The following is a 12,128-nucleotide window of genomic DNA, read 5'->3' as shown; positions in this document are numbered from 1 at the left end:
AACGGGCCCCATATGGTACATTTTCTCACTATGAACCTGTCATTTCCAGCCTATCTGAACTATTTAATAAATGGAAACCATAACATGGGATACGCTTCCCCTAAGCGGGCCCTCCGCATCCTATCTCTGTCTTATCTCAAATGCCAATGGTTTGAATGTATCAATATATACATTGGAAATGACGTTTAATCAAATAAACCCATACCCCACTCACTTGGCCAGGCTTCAGAATCGTCCAGTGGGCAGTGCGCTCTACACTCCAAGTTCCCTTTCTTTCAAATTCACCCCAAATTTGATATTTTACCCCTTTGAGTGTTGATTAATCACAATGAAACATTGTGACAGAGCACGGACTTGAGGTTACTAGAGTATTAAAATAATCTAGGTCCTATTTAGGATTATATCTGAAAAATCCAACTCTGGCCAATGCCCACCACAACATATCGTTACATCATCTAATGATTTTATAATTCCGAAAAACAATTTTTTATAGCAAGTGAGTGGAAGCAACCCTGCATTTAAGTAATAAATAGAATGTATTTTGAAACGAAGTTTTATTATTCAATTTTTATTTTCTTATTATGAAATATGTAGGTATATGCTAGCTGCTGCTCATAAATGTAAAACTATGCCATCTCTGCTTGATTTCCTATGCATATGGGACAAGATCTAGAATGATCTAATAATTAACAAAAATATAATAGTGAACATTTCAATATTCACAAATGTATTCAAAAGTTTCACTAAACCTCGACATGAGTTGTTCCCCGTATACTGTAAAGAACATTTCTGAAAAGAAAAAGATAATCGGGAGTTAATGGTATTGGGGGGAAGTATTTCAGAAATAACTTACTCTACCCATTAATTTTCTTCCTCTATATAATCGTTTCAGATAGAATTGACCCATACTTAAACCAATACGGTGAAACATCATGATGGATAAGGGAATGAGTTTAAACAAATCAAACAAAAAAGACTTTTTAATCTGGTATATGTCACTAAATTTACAGTTCTCAGAATATCCTCTGTAATCGATTTCTCCGAACATCAATAGACTACTCCACCAACGCTGAAAACAAACTGAAATAAATCAATGAATGTATCTTTTCCACTAAAAAACCCATACCTTACAACAATCCTGGATCTATCGGCCGCAAACGTCCGCCCACGGGTTCAAAATTTAACATTTTCCATTTGTTTTTGCCGCTTCTATACATTTGGATTCAGGTCCAAACCAGGGTTTTTATGTTACTCTCTTGAAGCTGACTGGTTGAAAGCAAAATATTTTTGTTTAATTTTGCTAAGCAAGCATTCTATGAGCAAAATACTTCGAATCTGTATGTTTTTCACTGTAGCGCAGATTCATGAATATTTTAATGGAATGTAACGTGCAATACACCTGAATTTATGATATTTTTTCATAGTTAGAAACGTTAGAAACACGAGAAATAAGCGTGTAAAACACATAAAATTCAGTGCTAACATTTGAAAACGGCACAAAAGCCATTTGTAAACAAATGGTTTGTGGGCCCTTTACTCACTACTTGAAGTACACCCACGCGACACAACAGCAACATCGGGTAGGGGAAATTTTCCCCTTCCTGACGATGCTGTTGGTTTGCGTGGGCGTTCTTCGGGTAGCGAGTAAAGGGCCCACAAACCATTTGTTTACAAATGACTTTTGCGCCGTTTTCAAATGTTAGCACTGAAATGATTGTGATTGATCAATTGAATAGGCAAGTGACGTGCACATTTTTGACGTTGGATAACGTCTTTCGGCAACATACGGGGGTACTAAATTGAAAACAGTTATTTTGGATGAGTTACGAAAAATTAAAAGATTTTGAACGATAATAACTCAACCGTCTCTCGATAGATTTACGAGATAATGGCATCAATCGATTGGAAATATTTCTAGCAATTTGCTGAAAGTTTCAAAACTATTGATTTCAGTCTGTAAACTATTGAAAAATGGTTAAAAGTAAACGATTGTCTAAAGATGGTGAAAATCGATTGATTTTTTTTATATTCTTATACTTTCTCCAACCGAGACATCAGATGCGAGTATCTGACACCTCTGATATTTTCTGTTCTACTATATAAGCGTCCAACAAGGTCGCCCGTTCCATCATTGTCTATCCGATCGTCGACCCAGCAGCAGAGCAGCAGAGCAGCAGTACCAGAGCAGCGGAAGCAGAGCAACGGCAGCAGAGCAGCGGCAGCAGAGCAGCGGCAGCAGAGCCTGGGGGCGAAAGGGCAACTACGCCGAGTGCGTTGGTGCCAGTGCTCTGGTATACTGGGCCGCCGTCATGGAATGCCCAGCTGCTGCAGTTCTCAGTCGGTCGTATTCACCGTATGCTCCACAAGGGCAACTACGCCGAGCGCGTTGGAAAAATGGCCTTTTTCAGGGCCACAACATTATCAAGAAAGAGTTTAACGATTAATTTTCTAATTGCGAAGATTCAGCAGAGCCATATTTTATCTCGAAAAATAGTTTTTAAATTCTTAGCAACGAGAATCTTGAAAACATAATAAAATTTACTTAGAAAGTACCATATGTTATTTTCTAGTGGATTGGGCAAAGACCTTTTCACTTTGATGCTACATGAAAATAAAGTGAAATTTGAAACATTTGAAGGGGCGGAAGAGCCAAAATGTAAACAAACCATATTTTGGCACATATAGAGAGAACAGTTCACAAACTACTCGATAAACACGAAAAAGTAAAAGAAAATATCACTTCATATTATCAAAAACGTTTCTTCTTACATGGCGTATTTCCAACTTTCAACTCGATGATGCAACTGGTTGTTACGCCTTGCACCAGAACAACGAATTATATTGTTTTAATATGCCAAACGTATTGATTCGGTAGTATCTAGTCACGCCCGATTCATTTGAAACGCATCCGATTGATATTTCATCTGCGGGCGTAATTCCACTCTCACAAAATTTACGAACGAAGAAACAAGGCGGAACAACAAACAAAAAATCCCGATGGTGTACTTCCACGGCGTATCACCAGTGTTGGCAGTTCAAAGTGTGGAAGATCTGGGGGTAACAACATGAATGAAATTATCAGAGCGTTTGATGTTTTCTTCTCAATTTCACGACAAAGAAAACTTTTTTTGAGTTTTTAGTTATGCATGATGATAGATTACACTATTAACTGTATGTCAAGCTTATAAAATCAACCAGAAAATGGAAAGTCGTGAAATAGGATTAATTTTTAGGTCATCATATGGTTTTTTTTGGAGTTCCGCCCTTTTCAAATGTTAGTCTAGACTTAATCTAGACTAGAACGGAACGAAAGGTCACTTCAACTCTTTTGAATTATTGTGGTGGCCCTGAAAAGGGCCGGTTTTGTTAGGATACGACGAGCCAGCTGGATGTCCTTCGGCATGATAGTGACGCGCTTGGCGTGGATGGCACACAGATTGGTATCCTCGAACAGACCGACCAGATAGGCCTCGCTAGCTTACTGCAGAGCCAAACAGCTGAGCTCTGGAAGCGCAGATCGGTCTTGAAGTCCTGGGCAATTTCACGGACCAGACGTTGGAAAGGCAACTTTCGGATCGGCAGTTCGGTGGATTTCTGATAGCGACGGATTTCTGATAGCGACGGATCTCACGCAAGGTGACGGTGCCTGGCCGGTAGCGATGGGGCTTCTTTACTCCTCCGGTGGCTGGAGCGCTCTTGCGAGCGGCCTTCGTTGCCAACTGCTTGCGAGGAGCCTTTCCTCCAGTGGACTTGCGAGCGGTCTGCTGAGCTGGTTGTGATGTGTATGCAATGAAAGCACACTGTGGAATAAAAAATAAAAATCACTTCCATTCTGTTTTATAACATGCGTTTGCTGTGTTCAACCAATCAGAAACGATGAAAGAACAAGAACACAACAACTAACCAAACGAATTTAACCCTCGAGTAGGTATAAAACAGCCAAAATTTGGAATTTTTGTTCACTTTTGTTTCAACTTTCATCGACGTTACAATCGTCATACTAGGAAATGACAGGACGCGGCAAGGGTGGAAAAGAACTTGGCAAAGGAGGAGCCAAGCAAGCGTCACCGAAAAGTGTTGCGTGACAACATCCAGGGCATCACTAAGCCTGCAATCCGTCGTTTGGCTCGTCGTGGTGGAGTTAAGAGAATATCCTGTCTCATTTACGAAGAAACCAGAGGAGTGCTGAAGGTATTTCTGGAAAACTTTATTCGTGACGCCGTTACTTACACCGAACATGCGAAGAGAAAGACTGTCACCGCCATGGATGTCGTTTACGGTCTGAAGCGGCAGGGACGTACTCTGTACGGATTCGAGGGTTAATTTAGTTTCATCGACTCAGAACAAAAAACCGGCCCTTTTCAGGGCCACCATATAAATTTAAAGGGTGTTTTAGAATTGACTTTCTTGCCAGAATGTGAAAGGTTAAAGTGATGTGATGGAGCGTTCATCAATCTGCGGGTGTTAAGCTTAAATCAACGTAGGTCCTGCTGGTTACCGCTACTAATCCAGTACCGACAATATTCTGCATACATTTTGGTGTGGTAGTTCCAGATACGTCGTGCACTTCCGAAATCGAGAGAAGAAATTAATGAAAACGCCTGAGTTGTCCGAACGCGCTTTGGGGAAAGATATCGCAAAAGAGTTATTAAGGAATATTCCTAAAATATAATATACACAATTAAGTACAACACATAACAGACGTTATCCAACGCCAACCCTGCGGTCGTATCTAGTATACAACCCTTCCAACTTTTTTGAGTGTAGAGCAACTCAAGCTGAACATTATATTAGGTCCTAAGTAACATTGACAGATTCTCTTCGTCGAATTTCTCTTTGTATCCCCACGGCCATGTAAATACATTCCCAGGTATTTTCAGCACATCGATAAAATAAGCATCTAGCATCTAATACGACAAAAACAACAAGAAACGGTAATTGACGGAAGAGAAAGTCGGACCTAATGCAATCTTCAGCTTGAACTAAAGAAATTTTACTTTTGTTTTGATTTTATTTAAGGAATTGAAAAATGTCTGCTTCGGATTCATTCTACCGGAGCACAATGGTTTAAAACCATTGCCCTAAGCAATTTCTACTTACCTGAAGGAATTTCCGCCTGTTTTGAGTGAAACATTCACCCGTTTTCTAGGACGTTTCCTCCAACATGGTTGACATTTTTTTCTAAGACTAGGATTTTGCAGACTGAGTGGCTTTTACTCAGTTTGACATTTCTCGTTTACTCAGTTTTTGACAACTCGATACATCGGACGAAAGTGAGTACGATCGACTCACCCGGTGAGTAAACTGAAGTTAACGTGTATAGAGTCGAGAAGTAAACCCCACACGTAGAGTCGGTGTATAATGAGTCACGCCAAGAGTGAAGCCAAGTCTACCTATTGAACTGTCAAACTGGCTACCTATCGTGCAAAATAAATAAACATTACGATGCTATGAATGCTACACGAAAGGTATTGCAATAAAATATAAAATTTAATCGAAGAAATGACCATACACACGCAGTGAGCATTTAAATTGTAATTAGATTCGTTTGGTAATGATTAGTAATGAGAATTTGTAATATATATTGCTGATTTAATCCGACAAAATCACTAATATAATAATTTACTGCAGCCGGTAATTAAATTTCTCGCTAGAAGTCCTTTGAAGTTGATGCAGACGTCCTCTGTTGCCAAGTGAAAGGGAAGGGAATCTTTCGAAAACCGTGATGCGACTTCCACTGTTTTTCTCTTGGCGTGACTCATTATACACCGACTCTACCCACACGGTAAGAAAAAGTACCCAAAATTGAGTTCCTTTCACTCATCACGTGGCTTCCGTGCACAGAAATTCAAAACAACCCAAAATTAAGTTCTTTTCACTCATCTCCCATGTTCCGTACGATAAGCCAAATTTGGGTAAACCGGCTCAAAGTAGTTTGCATTTAAGCACGGCAAAAAAATTACCCATCGCTAAGTTATTTTCAATTTTTTCTACCCAAAATTAAGTTCAATTAACTCAAATTTGGGTATATCGCATATTACTCAATTTTGGCTTCTTGTACGGAACTAGACGGTTGAGTCGAATCTTTCGTTCTATTTTTGACAACAATAGCGAGAGGAAATTCAGTGCTAACATTTGAAAACGGCGCAAAAGCCATTTGTAAACAAATGGTTTGTGGGCCCTTTACTCGCTACCCGAAGAACGCCCACGCAAACCAACAGCATCGTCAGGAAGGGGAAAATTTCCCCTACCCGATGTTGCTGTTGTGTCGCGTGGGTGTACTTCAAGTAGTGAGTAAAGGGCCCACAAACCATTTGTTTACAAATGGCTTTTGTGCCGTTTTCAAATGTTAGCACTGAAATGAAACGGACAGAGGTCAAATAACTCAAATTTGAGTTTAAAAAACCCAAGCGGTGGGTAGTTTTGTTTTTCTGTGTGGGGCTAGGTAAAATTAAGTTAAAGAAGAAAACTCAATTTTGAGAATCCTGATCAAGTTGACAAAAAAATAAAAAGACGGAGCAGACTGGAACCGAACCATGGACGTTGAGATAAGGGGCCCGTGTGTTGACCACTCGTCTATCAACGCTTGTGAAAATGAAATGGTTAAAGGCGCATAAGAGCAACCTCAAAGAAAATATACTTATATTTGAGTTCATTTATTATTACTCAATAATTGAGTAAATTTTAACCAACGCCGCTTTTCTGATTCACTCAACGGCGGACCTCAAATGATAGAACCCAACGTTGAGTTTTTTTTAACTTAATTTTGAGTATTTTTTCTTACCATGCAGGAAATAAAGCTGAACATTGTATTCACGCTATTTCAAAACTAATTTGGGTAGAATCCACCCATATCTGTCAAAACTGAACCTACCCAAAAATAAGTAAACTATGTTGGGAGTGACAAGTTGACAAATTAATAGAGATTTTCAGGACTGGTTGTATATAGAGTCGGTGTATAATGAGTCACGCCAAGAGTGAAGCCAAGTCTACCTATTGAACTGTCAAACCGGCTACCTATTGTGCAAAGTAAACAAACATTACGATGCTATGAATGGTCCACGAAAGGTATTGCAATAAAATATAAAATAAAATTGAAGAAATGATCATAAACACGCAGTGAGCATTAAATTGTCATGGGATACGTTTGTTAATGATCAGTAATGAGAACTTCTACTATTGTTTGATAAGATAATTTGACAAAATCACTGATATAATGATTCACTACACAGCAAAAAAAAATGTAATATCGATCAACGTAATTCAAGCTGATGTATGAAATAATGATGTAATAGCAAAAAGCAGATACAATATTACATCAATGGATGTAATTTTGTTCGCAAAATCGATGTACATCGTACAATGTGATATTACATAACCGATGGATTGACCTGGTTGCATCAGTTTCAATGTAATATTCAACAACTTTTTTTGCTGTGTACAGCCGCAATTTTTTGTTCTAGCTAGAAGTCATTTGAAGTTGATATAGAAGTCCTCTGTTGCCAAGTGAAAAGAAAGGGAATCCTTCGAAAACCGTGATGCGAGTTCAACTGTTTTTCTCTTGGCGTGACTCATTATACACCGACTCTAGTTGTATAGAGATTTTCACGTCCGGTTGTATTGGTGCGATATGTGAGAGCGTGTTAGTGAATATTCGAGGAAAATACATAACAAATCGATGTCAAACTCATTTTGACAGATCTACTTTCATACATTTTTTAGGTTAGCCAGAGGAAAATAATAGATCAGTGCACGGTCCCTAACCTCACTTTTTGCTCCCTATCATTTTGCTTCTGAGTAAAAGAGATAGCAACGAATGGGAGCCAAAACAAACCACCCAAAACTGTCAAAACTTACGGGTGAGAGAAGAGTGCGGCAAATCTTCGTGAACTGATCAAAAAACAACTTTAAACGGCATTGCTCCCGCTAGTGTGCGTGCGTTAAACGTCACTAATCTCTATATCAACGAGGACAAATCAAGCTGAACATTGCATTAGGTCCTAAGTAAAAAAAATCCAATAAAAATACAATGAATTTTATTGTCATTGTAACCATGATATTTAAGGCCCAAACGCAATGTGGACGGAAGCGGAACGGAAACGGAAAGTTTGACAGTTGTCAGAAAATGACATCAAGATGCCTAACCGAAGTCGATTTGGTTCCAACAAGTGTTCAATCCGAGAAGTTGGCTTACTCAGATCGGGCTTTTCCGCTGCCGTTGCCGTTCCGCTTCCGCTGTCATTGCGCTTGGGCCTTTATTGTCAAAACATTGGACATTTTTGTTAATTACCATGAAATCACAACAGAATTCATGGTTCACAACAATGAAAATCATGGTATTTGAGAAATTTACAATAAAAAAGGGGGGTTGTTAAAAATCTTAACAAAAAAGTAGAAGGGTCTGTGCCTAGGGGCACGAACGGAAGCTTGACGTAGGACCGCTAGTGGACGGAATAAATGTGAAGAGCATTTAGTTCTTTTAATTGATCAATTATCTATTATCCCAACTCTTTCTGTTTTTGAATTGTAGGCGTACCAAATTTGTAGTATTTTTTTTTTCAAAGAGAAAGTTGATTAAGAGAGTCAATTAAAACCACTTGCACCCCTGCTTCCAAGTTTGGTTACAAGATTACAACTCTGGAGAGCATTTTGTGTGATCGTTGGGGGCTTGTGGTTCTGAATATGGAAAAACAAGCACAGATAAATTCTATTCCAACTCTTTACTGATGTAAGCTTGATGGCCTGAAAAGAGCCGTTTTATTGAAGAGGACATCCATGGCCACTTACGCTTGGCGTGTTTAGTGTAGGTGACAGCATCACGGACCTCATTTTCCAGGAACACCTTCAGCACACCTCGTAGATCAGACTGGAGATACGTTTGACACCACCACGGCGAGCAAGACGACCGATGGCGGTTTTCTCGAATAACTTTGCGATGACGCTTGGCGCCGCCTTTACCAGACCTTTTCCTCCTTTGCCACGACCAGTCAATTGTTGCTTGCTAGATGTGAAGGAGTGGACTAGCCACTACCTTCCTGCTGCTGCTATTGCTAATGCCATACAGCAGCGCTCTTTTATATCTTTTCAAGTTAAAGCAGAATGATGTGCACCCAAGTGGTATACAAGCTACAAAGACTCCTCCCATTATGAGTAGTTTGCTATCAAGTAGCGACACTGGCTCTTTTCCTTTTGCGTACACGGCGAATGAGAACGACCCAAATTTGAGTTTAGTTCACTCATAATCGCCAAAAGTGCAGGAACTCAGCGATGAGTAAATTTATCTCCTGTGGAAAACCTAAAAAATCTGCCAGAAAATGAGGAAATTGACGAAAATTTTATTCAGTCTCGGAGTAGTACTCAAATTCGGGAATTTTTCCCTGGAAAATCCTGGAAAAAGCTGGGAAAACATGATGCAAATTTACTCATCGCTGAGTTCCTGCACTTTATTTCTTATTTCTGAGATAACTAAACTCAAATTTGGGTCGTTCTCATTCGCCGTGATATCACCTTGAAAGATATCGGCGCCGGCGGTTAGCGTGATTACCTCTCACCCCAGCAGGCCTGCACGGTAAAAAAATATCATGCTCATGTAAAGTGATTTGCTGTTGAATTTGCACTACTAGCCAAACATTGCAATACGATGTGCAAATCCCTTGGAAAAGATCATATCGAAGCACGATGAAATCAACAGCAAATCACTTCATTTTAGATTGTATTGAACATCGTTGTTGATGTGCTATGTGTAACCGCGGCGGGAGCTCGAAGACCGTTCGGTATGGATAAATTTCCTAAAACCTTCACCACGACCCGTATTACGATACGATAAGAACTATTTCCGTAAGAGGCAAACGAGAGTAAGATGCGCACTGTTTAGAGATTTATTTTGACTGACTTGATATTGGTTTGCGTATAGCTATATATGGGAATTCAGTCCAGAAGGGATAGATGAAAAGGCCTTTCCTACTCTCTATCGAGATCAATTTCTCTCCCTAGCTGAAGGCCAGTGATAGCAGAAGAAAGATTAATAATTACATTCTGATGGGAGTAAACGAGATAGACAGTGCTATCTTATACCTTATCTATATTAGTGCATGAGAGTTTGTTGAAATCGGAAGAAATTCATTTTAATCCTAGGGTTGCTCCAACATATGCCGGCCCCTGTTGAAAGGTTGCACCTTTAAACCGACTTTACTACGACGAGTGATGCTGAGAGATGTTTCCTGATCGAATAATGGTCCTCTGGTGTGTCGCCACAATACGGTAAGACTCGCCGGTCTCACCATCGATTTAGATTCTGGTACTTCTCAACACCGTAGATTAGCGACACCGGTGAGCAAACCAGGTTGTGCTCGATTGTTCATGTTACTGGACAACAACTTCTTGATTATGACGACGTTCTCGTAGCGATTCAGGGGGTTGCGTAGATCGTCTCGATGTCATCGGGGTTGGGCATACTCAATGGTTGCCCATCGGAGTAGCCATGTATGTGCCGTACATGCCGGAGTACAAACATTCCATTATTTTTTGAAAATTCATTATAAAACAATACTTACAGGGTACGGAGGCCCAAGGGCCTCCGTTCGTTGCGCAATACTGAGTACTGCGATGGAAGAGTCTCTAGTGGTCATCTGGGTTGCCACCGGGTACACCAGTTGATTCGGTTGTTGTTTGACGAATGGGAAGCACACAAATCCTTGCGATGTCGCGCCGATATTCTCCTTCTGTTGTCCGGACATCTACTACCCGTATATTGTCATCGTCTCCACGGTATACATTGCTGACTCTTCCGTATCTCCACTTCAGAGGTGGAAGATTATCGTCTTTCAGAAGAACCATCGTTCCTACGGTGATGTTGTCCCGTATTCGTGTCCACTTGGTACGAGGGTGAAGGCCAGACAGGTAGTCGATAGTCCACCGTTTCCATAAGCGCCGTAGAAGCTCTTGATTCTCCTGCTAGCGGTCAAGCCGATTTCGAGGTACCTCCGAAAGGTCGGGTTCAGAAAAGCAAGTAAGAGGACGATGGACGAGGAAGTGACCAGGCGTTAAAACTTCCAAGTCATTGGGGTCAGCCGTAAGAGGAGTTAACGGTCTTGAATTTAAGCAGGCTTCGATTCGAGTCAGCAGGGTGACGAATTCATCCTGAGATAGGACGGAGTTTCCAACGGTTCGACGAAAGTGATGTTTGAAGGAATTCACCGCCGCTTCCCACAACCCGCCAAAGTTTGGGCTGCGTGGAGGAATGAATTTGAACGTTATTCCGTCGTCTGCACAGCGGTTAACTATTTCACCCTGACGTTGTTGTGAACGAAACTGCTTCGCCAGCTCTTTCAGTTCCCTTGCTGTTCCTTTGAAGTTTTTTGCGTTGTCACACTCTATAAGGTTCGGCTTGCCTCTTCGAGCGATAAACCGATGCAGCGCTGCTAGGAACGCTACAGTGGAGAGGTCGTAGACAAGCTCTACATGAACTGCCTTAGTGACAAGACACACGAAGATGGCTACGAAGCACTTTGTTGGAGGAGCCCTGTTGCCTTTACGATACTGGAACGGTCCACAAAGATCTACCCCGGTGTTGAGGAAGGGCAACGTTGGAGTAACTCTTTCTGGAGGCAGATCTCCCATGAGCTGCTCGAGGCTACGAGGATTACAGTGAAAACAGCTTATGCAAGCGTGCACGATGCTTCGTGCCAAGTTTCGAATGCGAATTGGCCAGAACTTTTCCCGGACACATGCTACAAGCAGCTGAGGTCCGGCGTGTAAATTTTTCAGGTGATAATAGGTAACAATTGACTTGGTAAGGGGATGCCGTGCCGGTAGGATTACAGGATGTTTCCTATCCTCGGGTATAGCCGCGTGTCTAAGACGGCCACGGATTCTAAGGATTCCGTCGACGAGAATTGGAGCAAGGTTTCGTAAGTCCGAATTGGGTGCAACCTCACTGCTGTTGGCTACTGCTGCGATGTCTTTAGCGAAAACTTCGAGTTGTGCCAACCAAACTAGGTTGTTGGTGGCTTCAGCGAGTTCTGAAGTACGTAAGAATCCATAAGTGCGATCATGGCGATTGCCGGGCTTGCTGTTGTGACTAAAGCGACGTAGAAGAGCAACGATACGAACGAGAGCCGGAAACGACG

At 41.1% G+C, this 12,128-nt stretch overlaps 1 protein-coding gene and 1 long non-coding RNA gene across 5 annotated transcripts in view; one reads left to right on the top strand and one right to left on the bottom strand.

Moving 5' to 3' along the window:
• LOC135713555 (probable cytochrome P450 303a1) overlaps window positions 1–12,128 on the top strand; it is a 64,928-nt gene that overhangs the window by 5,546 nt on the left and 47,254 nt on the right. The window lies entirely within an intron of this gene.
• Window positions 599–1,447, bottom strand: LOC135713552 (uncharacterized). 4 transcript variants are annotated; one of them, XR_010518749.1, is made up of 4 exons: window positions 1,329–1,447; window positions 1,127–1,266; window positions 854–1,080; window positions 599–789 (listed from the first exon to the last, which is right to left on the bottom strand). It is a non-coding gene; the product is annotated as an uncharacterized LOC135713552 (long non-coding RNA). The 4 variants fall into 4 exon arrangements; XR_010518748.1 differs by having other exon boundaries at window positions 1,127–1,447; XR_010518751.1 differs by having other exon boundaries at window positions 854–1,069; window positions 1,127–1,447.

This window comes from Ochlerotatus camptorhynchus, unplaced genomic scaffold (genome assembly GCF_037179485.1).
Source record: "Ochlerotatus camptorhynchus isolate MF236.1 unplaced genomic scaffold, CSIRO-AGI_Acam_v1.1 ptg000568l, whole genome shotgun sequence".
Classification (NCBI taxonomy): Eukaryota; Metazoa; Arthropoda; class Insecta; order Diptera; family Culicidae; genus Ochlerotatus; species Ochlerotatus camptorhynchus.
This window is presented reverse-complemented; position numbering and strand designations above follow the sequence as displayed.